This window comes from Mobula hypostoma, chromosome 2 (assembly GCF_963921235.1).
Source record: "Mobula hypostoma chromosome 2, sMobHyp1.1, whole genome shotgun sequence".
Lineage (NCBI taxonomy): Eukaryota > Metazoa > Chordata > Chondrichthyes > Myliobatiformes > Myliobatidae > Mobula > Mobula hypostoma.
This window is the reverse complement of record NC_086098.1, coordinates 25044997-25069901: the sequence shown is the minus strand read 5'-3', so window position 1 is coordinate 25069901 and position 24905 is coordinate 25044997. Positions and strand designations below refer to the sequence as shown.

General features: G+C 42.7%; 1 long non-coding RNA gene across 2 annotated transcripts; it reads right to left on the bottom strand.

Moving 5' to 3' along the window:
- Positions 1-348: 348 nt before the first annotated feature.
- LOC134338506 (uncharacterized) lies at positions 349-24116 on the bottom strand. Of its 2 annotated transcripts, none has more exons than XR_010016236.1 (3): positions 23823-24116; positions 17992-18272; positions 349-3020 (listed from the first exon to the last, which is right to left on the bottom strand). It is a non-coding gene; the product is annotated as an uncharacterized LOC134338506 (long non-coding RNA). The 2 variants fall into 2 exon arrangements; XR_010016234.1 differs by lacking the exon at positions 349-3020 and adding an exon at positions 13116-15591.
- Between the last annotated feature and the right edge of the window lie 789 nt (positions 24117-24905).

Below are 24905 nucleotides of genomic sequence, written 5' to 3'. Positions count from 1 at the left end.
GCTTGTTTTGCTGTTGTTGTCTTGTTTTGTTATTGCTGTTGCTGCATGTGTTCTGCTGAACATTGTGGACATACTACGTTAGCTCTGGAATATGTGGCAGAACTCACAGGCTGCCCCAGCACATCCGTGGGTGTGCAGGTTATTAATGAATATGACACATTTCACTGTATGCTTTGATGTACATGTTCGATAAATCTGAAGTTGAAGTTTTCCTCCTCCCTCGGTGACTCAAACCTTGTCCACAGGCTATCACTTGTCAGCCCAGGGAACCAGAAGCTCACATTTGTGATATGAAAGTTGCTGGAGGGGATTCCAAAGGGCAGGATTCACTTGTACCTGGAAAGGCAAGAGTGGATTCCAAAAACATCCTCTTTCATCATCTCTTGTCAGTTTTTGTCAGTTTTTCAGTCAGTTTGTCATGCGTTTCTGTCATATCATTCTGGAGAAACATTGTATCATTTCTTAATGCATGCATTACTAAATGACAATAAAAGAGGACTGCGTGTCCTCATAATCTAATCTAATCTAATCTTCCGCATCACACAGCATCACCTTCTGAAAATCTCAATGATGTCTTTGCTTACACCAATGCCAACCATTTATAGTCAACCTTCCATAATATTCAGCTCACCAAACCATCTTTCTAGAAGTAAAGGCCATGCTCATTTCTAGTTGTTGTGATAAGTGAGGTTCTTGGCATCTCAAAGTCAAAGTCAAGGGAAGTCTATTATCGAAGTATGTATACATCCTCCAAAAGGAGCACAACATTGCCGTAATTTGGAGGCTTGTGTTTCTGGATGACTCTGGCTGGTGTTAGGGCTTTATGCTTTGGCTCTGGGTCACCCAGTGCCAAACAGGTCAAAGGACAGGCCAGACTAAGAATGATCCATCGACCTTCCAGGATTGCGGGATCAGCTCAGGACCAACAACCCTGACTGGTCAAGCAAAACTGTTACGGAAACAGCAACGAAGAATCCTTCTACACCTTTGCAGAACGGTACTCCAGAGTCACCACCCGGGACTTGCATGGCTGGTATTAGTGAAAACTGAGAGGAAGCTATTGGCATGATGAACAGATGGAGGACTTTCCTTGCTGACCTAAACGCCAGCAGACAATGGGCAGTAATTAAAAAATGTAAGTACATATATGTCACCATATACTACCTTGAGATTCATTTTCTTGTCGGCATTTACAGAAAAATAAAGAAATAGACTAGAATTTATGTAAAACTATAAATAACAAAGACTGACAAACAACCAATGTGCAAAAGACAAATCATGCAAATAATTTTAAAAAAGTAAAAAAATACTGAGTTGCAGTGTCTTTGAAAGTGAGTTATAGGCTGTAGGGTCAATTTAGCGCTGAGCTGTGAGAATTTAGCCATGCTGCTTCAGGAGGTGGATTGACATAGGGTAATAATTGTTTGTGAGCCTGGTGGTGTGGGACCTAAAGCTCTTGTACCTCCTGCTCGATGGTAGCAGTGAGAGAGAGCATGACCTGGATGATGGGGTTCGTTAATGATACCTGGGTAAAATCACAGCTACATGCCTCTTGAGAGTGGAAGATTAAGTGTGGTATAATGAATCAGTACTTTACTGGAAAGGGTTAAGTGGGTTATCAGTGCCTTGAAGAATCAAGAGTTATGAGAAGCAGGCAGCAAAATCAACTTGAGACCAAGATCAAACTAGTCCTAGTCTAGAATGGATGAGCATGGTTGAGGGACTACCTGTCCACACCTTCTTCTGTTTCTTATGAGGAAATCCCCAAGGAGAGATAGGCAGGGTCTTGTGTTAATGCGGTTAAAATTTTCAGAGGAAACATAACACTGGAATTTCCTCTAGGGATTCCCAGTTTCCTGCTGTCACCGTAGCAGAGATTAATGGAAACCTTGGAAGAACTATGTCAATGGGATAATAGAAAAAATTCAATTGAAATCCCAGGAACTTCTTTAAAAGTGGAAATGAATTAAAGCAGGGAACAGTTTGGCTAGAGAAAAAACCCAACACCTCTCTGGCTCCAAACTTCTAAACATCCTGCAAAGAGGACTTCTTGGAAGAGGACAACGTACAATGGAATCTGTAGCCATGATGGTAAAATAATATCACTGCCAGGCTTCGCAAATCACAAACAAAACTTCTCACTCTCTTCTGGCTCAGATATTCCTCACTTCTGTCCACATCAGTTGCTGTATCCTTAAAATATCAGCCAAATTAGCAGGACTGTGGCAGGGGTGTGGAGGGCCACGACCCATAATAACAAAGGAAATTAAACTGCTGACATGCTACAAAATTCCAAGCTCTTTTAATTCAGAACCAGAAGCAGGTTCATTACAATATGTTACGGTAAGAAATATATTTAAAACAGTGCAAAAAGAGAGCACAAAATAAGGTCGTGTCATTGGTCCTTTCAGAAATCTGATGGTGGAGGGAAGAAACAGTTCCTAAAATATTGAGTGTTGATTCAGGCTCCTGTATCTCGCCCTTGATGAGAGCGATGAGAAGAGGACATACTTTGGGTGACAGGGGTCCTTCATGATAGATGCTGCCGTCTCGAGGCACCACCTGTTGGAGATGTTGTCAATGGTGGGGAGGCTTGTGTCCGTGATGGAGCTGGCTGAGTTTACAACCCTTCTAGCTTTTGCTGATCCTGTTGCATTGGCACAATCATATCGGATGGTGAGGCAACCAGACAGAATTCATGGTACATCTGTAGAAATTTGCTTTGGTGACAGACCAAATCACCTTAACTCCAAACAAAATATAGCCACTGCATGCCTTTTCCATAATTCAAACTTCAGAGTAATATTTGATTGTTAACACATCAGGAACAGTTAGGTGTGAATAAAACATGCAAATGCAGATATAAATAAATGGCAATAAATAATCAGCAAGAAATAATAAGATAAAAGAGTCCTTAAGTGAGTGTAGTTATCCCCTTTCATTCAAGAGCCTGATGGTTGAGAGGTAGTAACTGTTCTTGAACCTGGTGGCGCGAGTCCTGCGGCACTTGTACCTTCTACCTGATGGCAGCAGAGAGAAAAGATCATGACCAGGGTGCTGAGGATCTTTAATGATAAGTACTGCTTTTCTACAGCAACATTTCATGTAGATGTGCTCAGTTGGTGGGAGTGTTCTACCCATGATGTACTGGGCTGTATCCACTATCTTTTGTAGGACTTTCTGCTCAAATGCATTGGTGCTCCCGTACCAGGCTGTAATGCAGCCAATCAGCACACATTCCAACACACATCTATAGAAGTTTACCAAGGTTTTCAATGATATGCCAAACCTCTGCAGACTCCTGAGGAAGTAAAGGCACTGTTGTGGTTTCTTTGCAATAATATTTATATGATGAGTCCAGGACAGACCTTCTGAGATAGTGGCATCAAGGAATTTAAAGTTACTGACCCTCTCCACCTCTGATCCGCCAATGATTACTAGCTCATGGACCTCTGTTTTCCCATTCCTGAAGTCTGCAAGTCTACAAGCAGTTCCTTGGTCTTATTGACATTGAATGAGAGGTTGTTGTTATTAAAGCACTCATCCAACTTTTCAATCGCCCTCTTGTATGCTGATTCATCACCCCCTTTGTCAGCAAACTTGTATAAGGTGTGGCATCAATATTTTGGTCCAGGATAGATCTTCAGAGATGTTGACACCAGGATCTCAAAACTACTCACCTTTTCCATTGCTCATCCCTTGAAGAGGACTGGTTGTGTTCTCCCGACTTCCCCTTCCTGAAGTCCGTAATCATATCCTTGGTCTTACTGACCAAGTCAGTAAGACTTGGTCTTACTTGAGTGCAAGGTTGTCGTTGTGACACCACTTAACCAGCAGATCTATCTCACTCCTGATGACAGCAATGGGAATTGAACCCTGAATGTTGGCTGCTGGTATTATAGAGTGTTATGCTAAGGATTTTCCTACCATGTTGCCCCTGTTATCAGTAAAGATGTGGGTAGATAATGCATTTTGGTAAAAGGAACAATAGTGTAGACAATTATCTAAATGGGGAGAAGGTTCAAGCATCAGAGGGACATATGGGTTCTCGTGCAAGAGTGTCAGAAGGTTAATTTACAGGTAAAGAAGACAAATGCAATGTTGGCATTTATTTCAAGGGGAATAGAATATAAAAACAAGGAGATAATGCTGAAGCTTTATAAGACACTAGTCATGCTGCACAGGGTATTGTCAACAGTTTTGGGCCCCTTATCTCAGAAAGGATGTATTGTCATTGGAGAGATTCAGAGGAAGTTCACAAGAATGATTCTGGGACTGAAGGGGTTAACATATGAGGAGCGATTGGCAGCTTTGGGCCTGTTCTCACTGGAATTTAGAAGAATGCATGGGGATCTCATCGAAACCTACTGAATGTTGAAAGGACTAGATAGGGTGGATGTGGAGAGGATGTTCCCTATGGTGGAGGTATCCAGAACCAGAGGGCACAGCCTCCAAAATTGAGGGGCGACTCTTTAGAACAGAGGGAAGGAGGAATTATTCTGTTATGGACTTTTTGAGTGTACTGCGAGAAAATGAATCTCGAGGTTGTACATGGTGACATACATGTGCTTTGATGATAAATTTACTTTGAACTTTTAACATTGTTCAATCAAAAATTGAAAGGGATCTAATTAAGAAGACATGACCTTGGCAAGAAGCGATATAGAGTAGCTTTCACCACTGAATGCAATGTAAAGCAATAGCTCACACGATTTCTCAAAAATCTTTCACGTTGAAAGATTTTGAATGAATTCTGAAGGTTTTCACGAGGAGATAGTTATACACGAGGCCTAACAGTTTCACAAAATGTGTGTCACTAGGCTTCAATAGATCCATAATATCACTTCCATCATTTTTAAGATTTTGTGTATTCAGTTTTAATTTTATCCTAGAAAATCAATTTTCCTAATCAGAATTAAAAGATAAAGCCATTATAACAAAGGACAACAGAATGAAAAACTTATTTTTAGTGATTTTTTTCATATCATTAGTGAGTATGACATTGGGGAAAAATGAGGTATGATTCTTCTAGTCCACTTAGAGTAATAGTTGATCTACTGGTACAGATAGGATAGTCAATGAACAGTGATAGGAGAGTCTAGACAGGAGTTGGGAGAAGGAAATACAGTAAATAATTCTATAGCTCTCCAACTGTCAGACCTGCAATGTTAAACAAGATGGGACTAATTTAAAGAGTCTGGTTTGTACGCCGTAGGAGGGAAATACAAAGCAATGGTCAAAAAGCAGAACAATGAAGAGACAGATGAAGGGACAAAGGTGAAAATTGGATCTAGGAGATCAGCTGATCAAAGACACAAGGAGACTGACTCACAGATTGATGAGGGTTGGTGATAGCAGAAACAGTGACATTAATGCTTACTTAAACAACTGAAAAGTCAGAGTCATTATTGAAAAATTTGTTGATTTCAGTCAAACGAATCAGATAGACCCAATTTTATTTAACATTTTCAAACCAGGGCCAGCAGATCAACTTCATATCATAAAGTTTATGCATGTATACGTAGGGAAAACAAGGTGGTTCTGAAGGGAGAATTTAGGGAGCTAGGTAAGAAGCTGAAAAGCTGGACTTCCAGGGTAGCAACCTCTGGAAAGCTGCCTGTGCCATATGCCCGTGAGGGTAAGAATATGATGATTTGGCAGCTGAATGCATGGCTGAGAAATTGATGCAGGGGGCAGGGTTTCAGACGTCTGGATCATTGGGATCTCTTCTGGGGAAGATATGACCTGTATAAAAGGAATGGATTACACCTGAATCCTAGAGGGACCAATTTCCTTGCGGGCAAGTTTGCTAGAGCTGTTGAAGACGGTTTATACTAATTTGACGGGAGGCTGGGAACTGGATAGGGCTGCTGGTTGCAAGCAGAGTAAGTGAGTAATGAGACTGTCAGGAAGGATAGGTAGAAGATGGCAAAATTGTAATTTGTGAGATGAGTTGCAGTGCAAAAGGGGGACAGACTTGAAAAAAGTGATGGGCACAGGACTGAAGGTGTTAAATTTGAATGAACACAGTATACAGAATAGGGTAAGTAATCTTGTAGCGCAGTTAGAGATCGGTAAGCATGATGTTGTGGGCATCACTTAATCGTGGCTGAAAGAAGGTATATAGTTGGGAGCTTAACATCAAAGGATACACATTGTATCCAAAGGACAGGCAGGGAGGCAGAGGGATTGGTGTGGATCTGTTGGTAAATAATGAAATCAAATCCTTAGAAAGAGGTGACATAGGATTGGAAGATGTAGAATCCTTGTCGGTAGAGTTAAGGAAATGCAAGGTAAAAGAAGTCCAGATGGGTGTCACATACAGGCCTCCAAACAGCAGCTAGGTTGTAGCCCGGAGGATAGAAATGGCATGTAAAAAGGGCAATTTACGATAGTCACGGGGGATTTCTGTATGCAGGTAGATTGAGAAAATTAGGTTGGTACTGGATCCCAAGAGAGAGAATTTGTAGAAGATGGCTTCTACAAGATGACTTTTTTAGAGTAGCTTATGGTTGAGCTCAATAAGGGATCAGCTATTTTGGATTGGGTGTTGTGTAGTAAACTGGAGTTGATTAGGGAACTTAAAGTAAAGGAACCCTTAAGGAGCAGTGATTATAACATGATAGAATTCACCCTGAAATTTGAGAGGGAGATCTAAAGTCAGATGTACATGGAGCTTAGAAAAATAGAGGGCTATGGGTAAGCCAAGGTAGTTCTAAGGTAAGGACATGTTCGGCAAAGCTTTGTGGGCCGAAGGGCCTGTATTGTGCTGTAGGATTTCTATGTTTCTATTACCAGTATGATGATAGAGTAAGGAAATCACAGAAGCATGAGAAAGGAACTGGCCAAAGATGGTTGGAAGGGGATAATAGACCATAAGACCAGAAGACAAAGGAGCAGAAATTAGGCCATTTGGCCCATCAAGTCTGTTCCAACAATCAAGAACCTATCAATAATAGCAGGGATGATGGCAGAGCGGCAATGATTGGAGTTCCTGAAAGCAATTCGGAAAGTGCAGGATAGATACATTCCAAAGAAGAAGTATTCTTAATGCGAGATGATGCAAACATGGCTGACAAGAGAAATCAAAGCCAACATAAAAGCAAAAGAGAGGGACATATTATAGAGCAAAAATTAATGGGAATTTTGAGGATTGGGAAACTTTAAAAAACTAACAGAAGGCAACTAAAAACGCCATGGGGGAGTGTGGTGGGAAGATGAAAAATGAAGGTAAGCTAGCCAATAATATCAAAGAGGATACCAAAAGTTTTTCCAGATACACTCAGACCCCACTTAACACTGAGGATGTGTTCCTTGGAGTTGGAGCACTATGTACATCCGCACTATGCAGGGTCATTATAATATTAATAAATGGGCATGTGTGCCTGATTTAAAAAACAATCAAACCTGAGATGTATGATGTATTACTTTATGTATGGACAGTAATTCGTGGAGTAACAAACACACAACTAGGGCTAACCAGTACATCAGTGGAGCAGTAACACATCATAACAGAAATGGAGGGAAGTGGGTGATGGTTACATCTTAGAGTAGGGCCCAGGCTGTGGCTCTTCCTCTAACTTTGACTTCTTCTTCAAGCGGTTCTTGTTGGGAGGAAATCATTTTGAGAACACGTCTCTTTGCCTTATGGCTTCGCTCCCAGTCAGTGTCATTATCGATGAACTAGTCCGTGATTTGTCTGATCGTGGTGATGCTAGTGCTGAGGAATCTCGTGGTTAAGTTTCCTCTTCTCTATCCATGTCCTCAGATTCACCCAGGGTGCATTGCTCTGCCATTTCTTGAAGCTCTTTGTTGTTAAGGTTCTCGCCATGAGACTGCAGTTTCACATCCATGCTAATGCTATTCCTAGACACCTTAGATGTACTACCCTCACTGGAAGTTGCAGGCTGTTTTCCTGGCATTATGGGAAAATAATGGAATAAATTGGTGAGGGAGCAAGAACACTTACACACATGGGGGAAGCAGACTGTGAACTAAAATGTGATTGGCTGAGAGGGGCTCAGAGCGTATGCAAAGTGCTCTCAATTGGCTGATTGAATGCTTACTGTAATGGCAGCCGCTCTTGAGAAATTTTAGGTGTTGCTTAGAATGAATTTTTGTCAGTTTTAAAAGTTTCAATAACTGTGAAGTAATGAAGTAGTGCTTTATGGGGTAGCGTTATGCAGGGTCTGTGTGCATACAGTGCTTATAAAAAGTCTGATCAACAAAAGAGATTCTTTCGTGTTAAAGTAAAAACAAATTTCTACAAATTTGTCTAAATTTATTATAATTATTAGACAGAAGATAATTGATTGCATAATTACTCACTCCCTTTGAGTGAGTATTTAGTAAATGCACCTTTGGCAGCAATTGCAGCCTTGAGTCTGTGTGGAGAGGTCTCCATCGGCTTTGCACATCTGGACACTGCAACTTTTCTCCATTCATCTTTACGAAACTGCTCAAGCTCTGTCAGATTGCACAGGGATCGTTAGTGAGCAGCCCTATTCAAGTCAAGCCACAAACTCTCAGTGGGATTGAGGTCTGGACTTTGACTTGGCCACTCAAGGCCATTAACTTTGTTGTTTTAAGCCATTCCTGCTAGCTTTGGCTTTACGCTTGTGGTCATTGTCTTGCTGGTAAACAAATCTTCTCCTAAGTTGCAGTTCTCTTACAGACTGCATCAGGATTTCTCTTTATTTTGCTGCATTCATTTTACCCTCTATTTTCACAAGCCTTCCAGGGCCTGCGGCAGTGAAGTATACCCACAGCATGATGCATTCACCACCATGCTTCACAGTAGGAATGGTGTGTTTTTGATGATGTGCGATATTTGGCTTCTGCCAAATTAAGTGTTTAGTCTGATGGACAAAAAGAACAATTTTGTTTTCAACAGACCATAGAACCTTCTTCCAGCTGACTTCAAAGGCTCCCATATGCCTTCTGGCAAACTCTAGCCAAGATTTCATGTGAGTTTTTTTCTAACAGTGGCTTTCTCTTTGCCATTCTCCCTAAAGCTGTGACTAGTGAAGGACCCAGGCAACAGTTGTTGTATGCACAGCCACCAAAGCGTGTAATTCCTCCAGAGTTGTCTCTTGGTGGCCTCCCTCACTTCTTCCATGGTCACTCAGTTTTTGAGGATGGCCTGCTGTAGGCAGATTTGGAGGCCAAGTCTCTGGATGCTTTCAATGGAGGCCAAGTCTCTGGATGCTTTCAAAAAACAGATGGATAGAGCTCTTAAAGATAGCGGAATCAAAGGTTATGGGGATAAGGCAGGAACTGGATACTGATAGTGGATGATCAGCCATGATCACAGTGAATGGCAGTGCTGGCTCGAAGGGCCGAATGGCCTACTCCTGCACCTATTGTCTATTGTCTATTTACAGCTGCGCCATATTCTTTCCATTTCTTGATGATTGACTTAACTGTGCTGCAAGGGATATTCAGTGACTTGGGAATTTTCTTGTATCCATCTCCTGACTTGCGCTTTTCAATAACGATTTTGTGGAGTTGTTTGAGTGTTCTTTTGTCTTCATGGTGTAGTTTTTGCCAGGATACTGACTCACCAGCAATTGGACATTCCAGATACAGGTATATTTTTACTACAATCAATTGAAACACCTTGACTGCACACTGGTCTCCAAAAACAGATCTTTATTTAACTAATTATGTGACTTCTAAAACCAATTGGCTGCACCAGTGATGATTTGGTGTGTCATATTAAAGGAGGTGACTACTTAGGCAATCAATTATTTTGTGTTTTATATTTCTAATTAATTTAGATCATTTTGTAGCGATCTGTTTTCACGTAGACACTAAAGAGTCTTCTTCTGTTGATCATGTAAAAAAAGGCCAAATTAAATCCACTGTGATTCAATGTCGTAAAACAATAAAACATGAACACATCTGGGGGGGGGTGGTGTGAATACTTTTTATAGGCACTGTATTAAGTGTAAAAGAGAGTAAAGAGTAGCTATTGAACTGCTGGAAAATGAAGCTGGAGAGATAGTAATGGGGTACAAGGAAATGGTGGTTGATCTGAGTAAGTATTTTGTATCAGTCTTCACTATGGAAGACACTAGCAGTATGCTGAAGTTTGAGTATGTCAGGGGGCAGAAGAATGTGCAATTGTTATTATGAGGGAGAAGGTTCTTGGGAAACTGAAAGGTCTGAAGGTAGATAAGTTACCTGGATGAAATGGACTACACCCCAGGATTCTGAAAGAGGTAGCTGAAGGAATTGTGGAGGCATTAGTAAAGATCTTTCAAGAATCAATAAATTCTAGCATGGTTCCAGACAACTGGAAAATTACAAATGTCATTCAAAAAGGGAGGGAGGCAAAAGAAAGGATGGCTTTGTTGCAAAGTTTGTGATGATATGAAGATAACAGGAGGGGCAGGTAGTTTTGAGGAAGTAGAGAGGCCACAGAAGGACATAGACAATTTTGGAGAACGGGCAATGAGGAGGTAGATGGAATACAGCATCGGGAAGTACATGGTCATGCACTCTGGTAGAAGAAATAAAAGGGTAGACTATTTTGTAATTGGAGAGAAATTTCAAAAAACCTATGCAGAAAGGGACTTGGGAGTTCTTGTGCAGGATTCACTGAAGGCCAATTTTTAGGTTGAGTCTGTGTCGAGGAAGGCAATGCGATGTTAGCATTCATTTCAAGAGGAGGAGAATATAAAACTAAGAATGTAATGTTGAGGCTTTATAAGACACTGGTGAGGCCTTACTTGCAGTATTGTGAGCAGTTTTGAGCCTCTTATCATAGAAAGGATGTGTTGATACTGAAGAGGTTTCAAAGGAGATTCACGAAAATGATTCCAGGATTGAAAGGCTTGTCATATGAAGAGCGTTTGATGGCTCTGAGACTGTATTCACTAGAATTAAGAAGAATGAGGGGTGACCTAATTGAAACCCATCGAATGTTGAAAGACCTTGATAGAGTGGAGATGGAGTGGAGAGGATGTTTTCTATGGTGGGAGAGTCTAGGACCAGACAACGCAACCTCAGAATTGAGGAGTGTCCTTTTCAAATGGAGATGAGAAGAAATTTCTTTAGCAGAGACTAGAATTCATTGCCAAAGGTAGCTGTGGAGGCCAAGTCTTTACAGATTTTTAAGGCAAAGATTGATAGATTCTTGATTGGGATGACACTGCTAGTCACCAGAGCATAGAATGGGTTGGAAGGTAAGGTGCCATGCTGACCTTGTTTGGGTTGGTCTGAAGTATATTTGTGGTCACGCAAGGCCTAAGAAATAACTAGTATTGTTATTTCACGTAAAGAGAAGTCTGTCAGAGTCCCAGATTCCAAAGTATTTCTCTTCTGATAATGCTTATTGTGAAGGAGTTCTTCTCCTCTTCCAACAGGATTTCTGCTTGTCTCCTTTGCATTTTTTCAACTTAATTGACACCTGTTTTTGTTCTTTTTTTATTTAGAGACATAGCGTGATAACAGTCCCTCCCGGCTCAGGAGCCATGTGACCAATTAACCTCCTAAACCTTACGTCTTTGGATTGTGGAAGGAAACCGGAGCACCCGGAGGAAACCTGCATGATTATGGGGAGAACGTACAAGTTTCTTCCAGACAGTGGCGGGAATTGAACCTGAGTTGAGCCTGGGTTGCTGGCACTGTAGTAGATTTATGCTAACCACTACACTCCCTACCAGGCTACCTCACATTTAGAACAGGTGTGTGACAAATCACACACAATTTTTTTTAGGGGTAGAATGCAAACAGGCCCTTCTGTCCCAACAAGCTATGCCAACCAGCAATCCACCTATTTAACACTAGCCTAATCATGAGATAATTTACAACGACCAATTAACCTACTAACCAGTATGACTTTGGACTGTGGAAGGAAACTGGAGCACATGGAGGAAACACACACACTCAAGGAAGGACGTACAAACTTTCTTACTGATGTCAGAATTGATTTCTGAACTCGGACACTCCAAGCTATAATAGTGTCATGCTAACCACTCTGCTATTTGCACTATTATTGATTTTGATCTTGCACAGCTGGTGAACCAGCTGTGTCATTGGCTTGTGATAGAGCTTCACCCAAAGGACCTTTGACTGCCTTCGAGATATTAATTGACTGAATTCAGCATGCTGCCAAGTTCGATAAACTGTGCCTTCTGATATGACAGGAGCCTATAATTTTTCTGGTACATAGAGCACAGTGAGAAAGGTGGGTATGGCAAATAGGCAGCCAATGAGCTGCAGAGCTCCAGGAATAATGGAGACTATAAACCTAAAGCTATAGGTATATAAAAGAAATGAGTGCAGGGCGTGGGATGGCAAGGAAAGCGAGAATGGAAAAATCCTAAAGGACTGAATAATATAAAACCATAAAACATAGGAGCATAAGAAGTGCCTCTGGAAGGGGGAGAAGATGGCGGCGCTACGGCAGCACGCGCGGCCTCTCTGGTGAATAAATGATATCTGTAATCTGTCAAGTAGGGGACCATGCACAATTCTGATTTGATGGAGATGGATGTGACAGTACAGAGGAACATCTGGAGAAACTTCTGAAATGCCCGCTTCGCTGCCGCTGCTACTGTGTGGTAACCGGAATCTCCGGAGCAGAAGGCCCTGAAATCCTCGGCTTTGCGTGTTTCAGCGGCTGGGGCGAGGTCGAAGGCGCTCGGCAGAGGATGGCGCTCGGGAGGCTGTATTGGAGCGGCTGGTCAGAGGCTCGAAGTTTTCAGACGGATGGACTCAGTGTCGGCTGCGGTCGGCTGCTTCCAAGGCATCGGCAAGTTGACGGTGCCTGGAGGTTTATGGCAGAGAATTTCTCCCTTTTGCCGCCTGCTATCGGAGACTCGGGAGTCAATCGACACGGGGACTTTGAGACTATTTTTACCTTGCCTGTGGTTTGTTCTTCATCAAATTATGGTATTGTTTTGCACTGCTGTAACTATATGTTATAATTATGTGGTTCTGTCAGTGTTAGTCTTTGCTTTGTCCTGTTTTCTGTGATATCACTCCGGAGAAACATTGTACCATTTCTTAATGCATGTATGCATTTCTAAATGACAATAAAAGCGGACTGAGTGTTCTCATAATCTAATCAGGTCATTCAGCCCTTCAAGTCTGCTCTGCCATTCAATCATGGCTTATTTATTATCTCTCTCAACCTTGTTCTCCCCATAATCTTTACTGCCCTTTCTAATCAAGAATCTATCAACCTCTGCTTTACATATACCCAGTGAGTTGATGTATTCTGAGACAATTTCATGATGGTGAACCTTTCAGTTGTCCAGGGAGTTATGGGTACTGTTAAATTATTTCAACATTTGGCCTTCCCTAAGCCCCAGTCACAATAACCAAATTAATTCAGAGTAGTAACTATTTTGAAGATTCTAATGGAAGAAGAATTTATCTAAATGCTGACCGCGTAACTATAGTCTAACGTAAAGTGAGACACAGCTACTGCAACTACTCTACTTGACACAATATTTTCCATATGGAAAATGGGTTTTCAATCCAGATGTTCTTTCACTCCCCGTTACCCTCTGAGACATGTGCTCAGCAATGGGTTTAACATAGTGACACATTCTCATGAAATACCTATCATGAGATCACAGTTTCCTTAAGAATTGAACCTTATTCCCTTCCTGGCCTGCTAATCAAAAAACAAACTCGACACTGCCTTAAAACTGTATTGCCACTATTTGAGTTCATTTCAATAAAAACTAAATGTTGAGAAAGTTGGGAACCTGCTGCGAGATATGAGTAGTTTATGATTTTCCATCTGACAGACTAATGCATAAAGGGGCCCAGATGTGTTTACTGGTTATTGGGTACCCAACATATGCTTTGATACTCATCAAGAGGTATTGAGGCCTTGGTTAAGAGAAAAAAGGAGGTACATAGCAGGTATAGGCAGGTAGGAACAAATGAAGTGCTTGTGGAGTGTAAGAAATGCTGGAGGACACTTACGAAAGAAATCAGGAGGGCTAAAAGAAGGTACGAAGTGGCTCTAGCAGATAAGATAAAGGATAATTCTAAGGGATTTTACAGATATGTTGTTGTTCGTCCATCGTACGTCGATGAGGACCTCGACACCATTATGATGGTGTCGAGACTAGCGCGTGACTTGGATTTAAGTGAGGGAGAGTTGCGCAGCGTCAGCCTCACTCTCTCTTCCCAATTCCCATCTGGATCCAGTGGCAAGACAGAGTCGAGACGGCTGGAAATGGGACTAGGCGCAGTGGATGACCAGGACGTCTTCTGTGTCTTGTCCTGCTCTACACGTTCCACGACGCTTGCAGAGACCGCCTTCTTGACCGTTGGACCTTCCATTGGTCTCGCCCGCTTAGCCAGCCAGAGTCTGTCTTCACATGCTAGGATAGACAACTCCCTATCTCACCGAAGGTTTGAGACCCATCAGCTACCCTCACCTGGTTTAGCCGGCTTGTCGAAGCCGTTGCCCGGGGTGTGGCCGCTGTCGCATGCAAACAGTTATGTTAAGAGCAAAATGATTGCAAGGAACAAAATCAGTCCTCTGGAAGATCAGAATGGTAATCCATGAGTGGAGTCAAAGCAGACGGAAAAGATCTCAACTAAATTTACTCAGGAGGTGGACACAGAGTCTATAGAAGTAAGGTAAAGCGACATCAACTTCATGGACCCAGTACAGATTACAGAGGAGGAGGCTTGACAAGGTGTTCCCTTGCACCCAATGGGAGGCAATTTAAGAAATTGCTGGGGCCCTAGCAGAGATATTTAGATCATCTCTAACAACAGGAGAGGTACCAGAGGATTGGAGGATAGCCAATGTTGTTTTGCTGTTTAAGAAAGGCTCTAAACTTAAACCAGGAAAGTATAGGCCAGTGAGTCTGTCATAAATTGTGGGAAAGTTAGTGGAAGATATTCTAAGGGACCAGATATATTAGATTATCTTAGATTATGAGGACACTCAGTCCTTGTTTATTGTCATTTAGAAATGCATGCATTAAAAAATGATACAATGTTCCTCCAGAATGATATCGCAAGAAAACACAGGACAAACCAAGAATAAAACTGACAAAACCACGTAATTATAACATACAGTTACAACAGTGCAAGGCAATACCATAATTTGATAAAGAGCAGACCATGGGCACGGTAAAAAAAAAAGTCTCAAAGTCTTGATAGCCTCATCATCTCACACAGACGGTAGAAAGGAGAAACTCCTCCTGACATGAACCTCCAAGTGCCACAAACTTGCCGAGGCAGCACCATTGGAAGCACCCGACTGCAGCAACTCTGAGTCCGTCAGAAAACTTCAAGCCTCCGACCAGCCCCTCCGACACAGCCTCTCTGAGCACCACCCTCTGCCGAGCACTTCGACCTCGCCCCGGCCACTGAGCGACAAGCAAAGCCGAGAACTCGGGGCCTTCCCCTCTGGAGATTCTGGACCACACAGTAGCAGCAGCAGCGAAACAGGCACTTCAGAAGTTTCACCAGATGTTCCTCCGTGCGTGCTCTCACATCCGTCTCCATCAAATCAGAATTGTGCACGGCACCCTACTTGACAAATAACAGACATCACCAGCGGAGTGGCCACTGTAAGCTGCGTCACGCCACCATCTTCTCTTCCCTCTGGTGGTGATAGACATGGATTAAGTCAGCATTGCTTTGTGCATGGTAAGTCATTTCTAACCAATTTTATTGAGTTTTTCAAAGAAATTACCTGGAAAGTGGATGAAGGCAAGGCAGTGCATGTTATCTACATGGACTTTAGCAAGGCATTTGACAAGGTCCTGCATGATCAAGAAGGTTTAGACTCTCAGGTAGTAAACTGGATTAGAAATTGGCTTTGTGGGAGAAGCAAGAGAGTGGTTATTGATGGCTGCCTCTCTGACTCGAAGCCTGTGACTAGTGGTGTGCCACAGGGATCGGTGCTGGGTCTGTTGTTGTTTGTCATCTATATCAATGATCTGGAGTTAATGTGGTTAACTGGATCAGCAAATTTGCAAATGACATCAAATTTGGGGTGTAATGGACAGCGAGGAAGGCTATCGTGGCTTGCAAAGGGATCAGCATCAACTGGAAAAATAGGATGAAATATGGCAGATGGAATTTAATGCAGACAAGTGCAAGATATCACACCAGGGTAGGTCTTACACAGTGAACAGCAGGGCACTGGTAGAACAAAAGGACCTGGAAATACAGGTCCATAATGCATTGAAAGTCACATCACAGGTAGATAGGATCATAAAGAAGACTTTTGGCACATTGGCCTTCATATATCAAATTATTGAGTACGGGAGATGGGATGTTATGTTAAAGTTGTATAAGACAGTGGTGAGGCCTAATTTGAAGTATTGTGTGCAGTTCTGGTCACCTACCTACAGGAAAGATGTAAATAATATTGAAAGAGTGCAGAGAAAATTTACAAGGATGTTGCTGGGTCTGGAGGACCTGAGTTAGAAGGAAAGATTGAATAGGTTAGGACTGTATTCCTTAGAACATAGAAGATTGAGAGGAGATTTGATAGAGGTATAAAAAATTATGAAGGGTATAGATAGGGTAACTGCAAGCAGGCTTCTTCCACTGAGGTTGGGTGGGACTACAACCAGGGGTCACGGGTTAAGGGTGATAGGTGAAAAGTTTAAGTGGACCATGAAGGGAAACTTCTTCACTCAGAGGGTCATGAGAGTGTGGAATGAGCTGCCAGCATGAGTGGTGTGCGTGAGCTCGATTTCAACATTTAAGAGAAGTTTGGATGGTAGAGGTATGGACGGTTATGGTCCCAGTGCAGTTTGATGGGTGTGGGCAGTTTAAATGGTTTCGGCATGGACTAGGTGGGCCAAAGTGCCTGTTTCTGTGCTGTACTTCATGCCTCTATAAGCATCCATCATGCAGGTCTTCTTTTGATAATGCACTGATGGTCACAATTGTACTGCAGCTACCTTGCTGCCCTCAAGATGGCTGTAGTCCAATGATATAGTCATGGAACCTTGAAGAATCTATGTTTGCCAAGAAGGTCTGGAAAGAGATGCAGTGATCTTTCCTGAGGTTTGATCTAAGTGTAGCCAAGGATTCTGCGCCTTGCTGGCAGCTCCCAGGGATTCAAACTTCAACTGGTGGTGGCAGGTCGCACTCTGGTGATGAAAGCTGTACTCTGGTCTGCCTGAAACCTATTGGTCTTCTAATGCGAGGAGATGCCCACAATGGAAGGCTGCTGACTGAAGTGTGTGCAGGGGTACATACTGTGAGATGCCTCAAACATTCTGTGGAGGAGGACAACAATCTGGTGTCCAGGACATTGACGAGCTGAGCTCTGTGTAACAGCCTCTCAAATGTTCCAATTATTCTCATGTTTATGAATGAAAAATCAGTGATGTTGACTTATTGTAAGTGAATGTATTTGCCTAGTACACAGAATGCCCAAAGAGCTGACTGCCCAGGAAACCACTTATTTAACCCTGGCCTCATCACAGGATGGTTTACGATGACCAATTAACCTTTTACTTTCTACTTTCACTGTGCTTTCTGAGGAGACTGAATAGAGCTGGACTTTGCACATCCAGACTCATGTCGTTGCACCGAGGTGCCGTAGAGATCACTCTAACAAGCTGCATCACTGCTTGGTATGGAATCTGCACTGTGGCGGGCAGGAAGGCTCTACAACAGGTAGTCAAAACTGTCCAATGCATCATTGGCACCAGCCTACACGCCATCAAGGACTTGTATAGAGAAATGTGCTGGACAAAGATCAGTAACATCATGAAGGATCCCACAGACCCTGATCCTGGACCTTTCGTCCCACTCCCATCAGGGAGGAGGCAATGTAACATCCACGCCAGGACCACCAGACTTGAAAATAATTAACTTCCGCAAGCAGCATCTCCACCCATTAACTCCACCACTACTTTATTAAATCCCTTCAGTTACCTTATATACCTTAAAACTAGCATTGCTTTATGGATATACAATAATCTATCTTGTATATTTATATTTATTGTGTTATTTTATTATTATTATTGTCCTCTTTACCTTTTGTGGCTTTTGTGCTGCATCGGAACTGGAGTAACGGTTATTTTGTTCGCCTTACACTTGTGTACAGGAAATGACATTAACCAATCTTGAATTTTAACTGGTACATCTTTGGGCTGTGGGAAGAAACCGGAGGATCCTGAGGAAACCCACGCGCTCAGGGGAAGGACGTACGTACTTCTTGCAGCAGACATCGGAATTGAACTTCATACTCTGACGCTCTGAACTGTAATAGCACCATGCCTACCGCTACTTCTCCAGGTAAAGGCTTGCAGTGTTATCTGGGGAAGGAAAGGAAGCACTCAATCCTGCACTTATTCTCACTGCACAGTGCTCAGCCATCACGTTAGTTTCTTTATTCTGTTTCGTGAGTAATTAGAAGAATTCTGCTGCACGTCGGCATGATTAATTCATCCCTCATTGGGAATGAAGTTGTCTAGCTCCACTGGGAAGTGATTTTAAAATTAGAAGCACTGAGAAAATCGCCATTTAGCCCAAAACATTCATCCCTTTGACAGATTCCTTTCTCTCGTTAATACAGGTGTTATTAATCATTTCATCTGTTCCCTATAATAGGGATGTAACTACTCTCTGTAGAAAGATATTGCCCCTAAATTCATTATTGCATTGATTAGTGTCTTTCTTATATTTACAGTCCTTAGTTGCTGTTGCACTTTAATGTTCAAAGTAATTTTTTTATATATCAAAGTACACATATTTATGTGCAATTGTCCCAAGGAGACCATTCTAACTGGCTGCATCACCGTCTGGGATAGTGGGGTGGGGTTGGGCGGGGGGGGGGCAACTGCATAGGATCGAAGTAAGCTGCAGAGTTGTAAACTTCATCAGCTCCATCACGGGCACTAGCCTCCGTTATATGCAGGACATCTTCAAGGAGCAATGCCTCAAAAAGGCGGCATCCATCATTAAGGACCTCCCATCATCCAGATCATGTCATGTTCTCATTGCTACCATCAGGGAGGTGGTACAGGAACCTGAAGGCACATACTCAGTGATTCAGGAACAGTTTCTTCCCCTCTGTCATCCGATTTCTGAGCCCCTGAACACTACCTCACTACATTTTATTTCCATCTTTGCTCTACTTATTTAACTGTTTAATATATATGCGCACACACTTACTATATTTCATGTTTGCCCATTATTATGTATTGCATTGTACTGCTGCCAGAAAGGCAACAAATTTCATGACATATGCCAGTGATAACAAACCTGATTCTAATATATCTCCATATACAACCCTGAGATTCAGCTTGCCAGTAGAAACATCTTCATTGTTCTGTTTAATTAGATCCTTCCATTCTTAAACATTGTTGTAAAGTTACTTGTCAGGCACTTCATTTTTCATAAAAAAGAACAGATCCCCTCTTTGTAGAAGTCGGCATCTTGGACCTCCAGAAAGTCGTCCACAGCAGTGGTGATTGATAAGTTTGTGACCTAAGGAGGTGAGTTGTACAGCTCTCGTTACGTGCACATGCAGGTAAACTCTGAGTGAATATGCAGAAAGTTTGAAGTTAATAACTCATCTCCTTCTACCGTAGGCCACAAGTTTATCAATCACCCCCTGATGAGTTATTAACTGATGAGTTACTAACGTCAAACTTTCTGCATAATCACTCAAAGAGTTGAACTGCATGTGCATGTAAGGAGAGCTGTTTAACTCATCTCCTTCTACCTGAGGCCACAAACTCATCAATCACCCCTGCTGTGGACACTTTCTTGAGGTCCAAGATCAAATATGCTCCACGACCACTGGACTAAGTGTGTAAATGTAGGAGGGGACTATATTGAAAAATTAAATGTGTTAGGTTTTCTAAAATTGACTCCTTCTACCTTAGGCCATGAACTTATCAATCACCCCTCGTATATTCATTCTTTTGACTATGGTATCAATAATCTTCCTTTTTGACTCTATGTAATATGAAAATTAGAGCTCCCAAGTAATCTGTGCATAGTCTAAGCAAAGTTCTGTAACACTTTAACGTAATTCCCCAACTTTTATATGTTATCCTCTCCAATTGAAGGCTTATAATTCATTGTTAGACTTCTATAGACTAAATAACTATTGTTTCAATCCTTTAGTCATTTGTTCCAGAGACAAATTTTTCAAGGAGTGTGTGGATTCATATTTCTTTCTATCGAGATTATATAGTCATCTGCAGTGAAACTCATTGGTTCATGCAGAACCTCTCAACAAAATAAATGGTCTGCAATGCACTCCGTTCAGTATGTCACACTGTCATCCCCACACATTCCTCATAATATACTTAGCATCTGCGGCTCTGTGGTTACAGTTGTTAATTTATCTGCCTATGGGCCATCTTGTGAGTGGCAGTTGGGCTGCAGAGAGTGGATAATCAGTGACATTTTCATTTAACTCAAGTAAGTAACAGAATATAGAACATAAAATCTGCAGCACATTACAGGCCCTTCGGCCCACAATGTTGTGCTGACCACGTAACCTACTCTAGAAACTACCTAGAGTTACCCTCTATGTTTCTAATCTCCATGTACCTACTTAAGAGTCTCTTAAAAGTCCCTGTTGTATCTGCCTCTACCATCTTCACCAGCAATGCATTCCATGAACCCACCGTTCTCTGTGTGAAAAATGTAGCCCTGACAACCCCTCTGTACCTTCTTCCAAGCACCTTAAAACCATGCCCCCTCATGTTAGTCATTTCATCCCCGGGAAAAAAGCCTCTGGCTATCCACGTGAACAATGCCTCTCATTATCTTATATACCTCTGTCAGGTCACCTCTCATCCTCCATCACTCCAAGGAGAAAAGACCAAGTTCACTCACTTATTCTCATAAGGCACGCTCTCCAATCCAGGCAACATCCTTGAAAATCTCTTCTGTACTCTTTCTATAGTATCCACATCCTTCCTGTAGTGAGGTGACCAGAAATGAACACAGTACTACAAGTGGGGTCTGACCAAGGTCTTATATAGATGTAACGTTACCTCATTGCTCTTGAACTCAATCCTGTGTTTGATGAATACCAACACACCATATGCCTTTTTAACAACACTGTCCACCTGTGCAGCAGCTTTGAGTGTCCTATGGACTCGGACCCCAAGATCCCTCTGATCCTCCACACGGCCAAGAGTCTTACCATTAATACTATGTTCTGTCTCTAGGTTTGATCTACCAAAATGAACCACTTCACAATTATCTGGGTTGAACTCCATCTGCCACTTCTCAGCCCAGTTCTGCATCCTAATTAATTTAAAATATTTCTAAATTTACTTGAAATTAATTACAAACATTAAAATAAAGTGAAGAAAAATAAACTAACCATTCCTAACCCTAGTGAGGCAAATCTAATTCTGTAATCAGGGTCAAGGGCTGACTGGGGTAACTGAATATTTGATATTTCCACTCTGATTCCCACGTGAAGCAAACTAGAAAGGATGGATAAAAATTAAACAATACATACTTAAAACCACATTGTCAGTATTCTGCCTATTCTGGTATCTGGAACAATCTATGTTCCGTGCCTATTCTGGTATCTGTCCCCCACTTTTCCTTTGCTACATCGACGACTGCATTGGCGCTGCTTCCTGCACGCATGCAGAACTCGTTGATTTTATTAACTTTGCCTCCAACTTTCAACCTGTCCTCAAGTTTACCTGGTCCATTTCTGACACCTCCCTCCCCTTTCTAGATCTTTCTGTCTCTGTCTCTGGAGACAGCTTATCCACTGATGTCTACTATATGCGGATGACACGAAGCTGGGTGGCAGTGTTAGCAGTGAGGAGGATGCTAAGAGGATGCAGGGTGACTTGGATAGGTTGGGTGAGTGGGCAAACTCATGGCAGATGCAATTTAATGTGGATAAATGTGAAGTTATCCACTTTGGTGGCAAAAATAGGAAAACAGATTATTATCTGAATGGTGGCCGATTAGGAAAAGGGGAGGTGCAACGAGACCTGGGTGTCATTATACACCAGTCATTGAAAGTGGGCATGCAGGTACAGCAGGCGGTGAAAAAGGCGAACGGTATGCTGGCATTTATAGCGAGAGGATTCGAGTACAGGAGCAGGGAGGTACTACTGCAGTTGTACAAGGCCTTGGTGAGACCACACCTGGAGTATTGTGTGCAGTTTTGGTCCCCTAATCTGAGGAAAGACATCTTTGCCATAGAGGGAGTACAAAGAAGGTTCACCAGATTGATTCCTGGGATGGCAGGTCTTTCATATGAAGAAAGACTGGATGAACTGGGCTTGTACTCGTTGGAATTTAGAAGATTGAGGGGGGATCTGATTGAAACGTATAAGATCCTAAAGGGATTGGACAGGCTAGATGCAGGAAGATTGTTCCCGATGTTGGGGAGGTCTAGAACGAGGGGTCACAGTTTGAGGATAGAGGGGAAGCCTTTTAGGACCGAGGTTAGGAAAAACTTCTTCACACAGAGAGTGGTGAATCTCTGGAATTCTCTGCCACAGCAAACTGTTGAGGCCAGTTCATTAGCTATGTTTAAAAGGAAGTTAGATATAGCCCTTGTGGCTACAGGGGTCAGGGGGTATGGAGGGAAGGCTGGGTTCTGAGTTGGATGATCAGCCATGATCATAATAAATGGCGGTGCAGGCTCGAAGGGCCGAATGGCCTACTCCTGCACCTATTTTCTATGTTTCTATGTTTCTATAAGCCTACTGACTCTCACAGCTATCTGGACTATTCCTCTTCTCACCCCGTCTCTTGCAAAAACGCCATCCCCTTCTCGCAATTCCTCCGTCTCCGCCGCATCTGCTCTCAGGATGAGGCTTTTCGTTCTAGGACGAGGGAGATGTCTTCCTTTTTTAAAAAAAGGGGCTTCCCTTCCTCCACTATCAACTCTGCTCTTAAACGCATCTTCCCCATTTCACGTACATCTGCTCTCACTCCATCCTCTCACCACCCCACTAGGAATAGGGTTCCCCTGGTCCTCACCTACCACCCCACCAGCCTCCGGGTCCAACATATTATTCTCCGTAACTTCCGCCACCTCCAACGGGATCCCACCACTAAGCACATCTTTCCCTCCCCCCCCCGCATTCCGCAGGGATAGCTCCCTACGCAACTCCCTTGTCCATTCGTCCCCCCCCAATCCCTCCCCACTGATCTCCCTCCTGGCACTTATCCGTGTAAGCGGAACAAGTGCTACATATGCCCTTACACTTCCTCCCTTACCACCATTCAGGGCCCCAAACAGTCCTTCCAGGTGAGGCAACACTTCACCTGTGAGTCGGCTGGGGTGATATACTACGTCCGGTGCTCCCGATGTGGCTTTTTATATATTGGCGAGACCCGACGCAGACTGGGAGACTGCTTTGCTGAACATCTCCACTCTGTCCGCCAGAGAAAGCAGGATCTCCCAGTGGCCACACATTTTAATTCCACATCCCATTCCCATTCTGACATGTCTATCCACGGCCTCCTCTACTGTAAAGATGAAGCCACACTCAGGTTGGAGGAACAACACCTTATATTCCGTCTGGGTAGCCTCCAACCTGATGGCATGAACATCGATTTCTCTAACTTCCGCTAATGCCCCACCTCCCCCTCGTACCCCATCTGTTACTTATTTTTATGCACACATTCTTTCTCTCACTCTCCTTTTTCTCCCTCTGTCCCTCTGAATATACCTCTTGCCCATCCTCTGGGTACCCCCCCGCCCTTGTCTTTCTTCCCGGACCTCCTGTCCCATGATCCTCTCGTATCCCCTTTTGCCTATCACCTGTCCAGCTCTTGGCTCTATCCCTCCCCCTCCTGTCTTCTCCTATCATTTTGGATCTCCCCCTCCCCCTCCAACTTTCAAATCCCTTACTCACTCTTCCTTCAGTTAGTCCTGACGAAGGGTCTCGGCCTGAAACGTCGACTGCACCTCTTCCTACAGATGCTGCCTGGCCTGCTGCGTTCACCAGCAACTTTGATGTGTGTTGCTTGAATTTCCAGCATCTGCAGAATTCCTGTTGTCAGTATTCTGCAACCTTCCACTTTTTGCTGCTGAACTCACGAGCCTGTTGTATTCCCTTGCATTTAAACCTCTTGTTACCAGATGCAAAGTTCAGATTTTTGCACCTCTGGACCTAGTATTCAGAATATGACCTACAGCTCAAATCTGATTTCTGCACTGCAGTACCCAAACTCGCATATCAAACATTAACCCCAGCATACAAGACAGAACTAATCGATTCCCAAGGTGCTATCAGCTATAACATGGTCTGGCCTACTCACTTCCTGTCTTAATTTTTCTTAAACTTCTTCTGGATTAACTATGCCTAACCAATCTGCTGTCATCCACAGAACTTTTAAATGATGCTCCCATTTACTAAGAATGACATCAGTTCCTACAATGTTTCAACCTTTATTTCCTAATCTCTCTTTCCTCTTTTTTAACCAGTCAATGAACATTTGAAAATCAGAAGATTTATTGTTTATTCAAAAAAAATATCCCAAAATTACTCACTATTTCCAATAGTATATCATGTGAGAATAAGACTGAACATTTCAGTAGTGTAAAGATGTTACACATACAGCTGGGCGTACTGTACCATTATTGTACAATGTCACGATTGGAGGGCTCCTTCTACTTCTCTGCTTGTATAATCAATTTAAGATCAGAACTTACATTCAGTGGCCAGTTTATTAGGTACCTCCTGTACGTAATAAAGTGGTTATGGAGTGCATGTTCATGATCTTCTGCTGCTGTAGCCCATCTACTTCAAGGTTCGATGTGCTGTGCGTTCAGAGATGCTCTTCTGCACACCACTGTTGTAACACGTGATTATTGAGTTACTGTTGACTTGAACCAGTCTCACCATTCTCCTCTGACCTCTCTTGTTAACAAGGCATTTTACCTCACAGAACTGCTGCTCACCCAATGTTTTTCTTTTTAGCAACGTTCTTTGTAA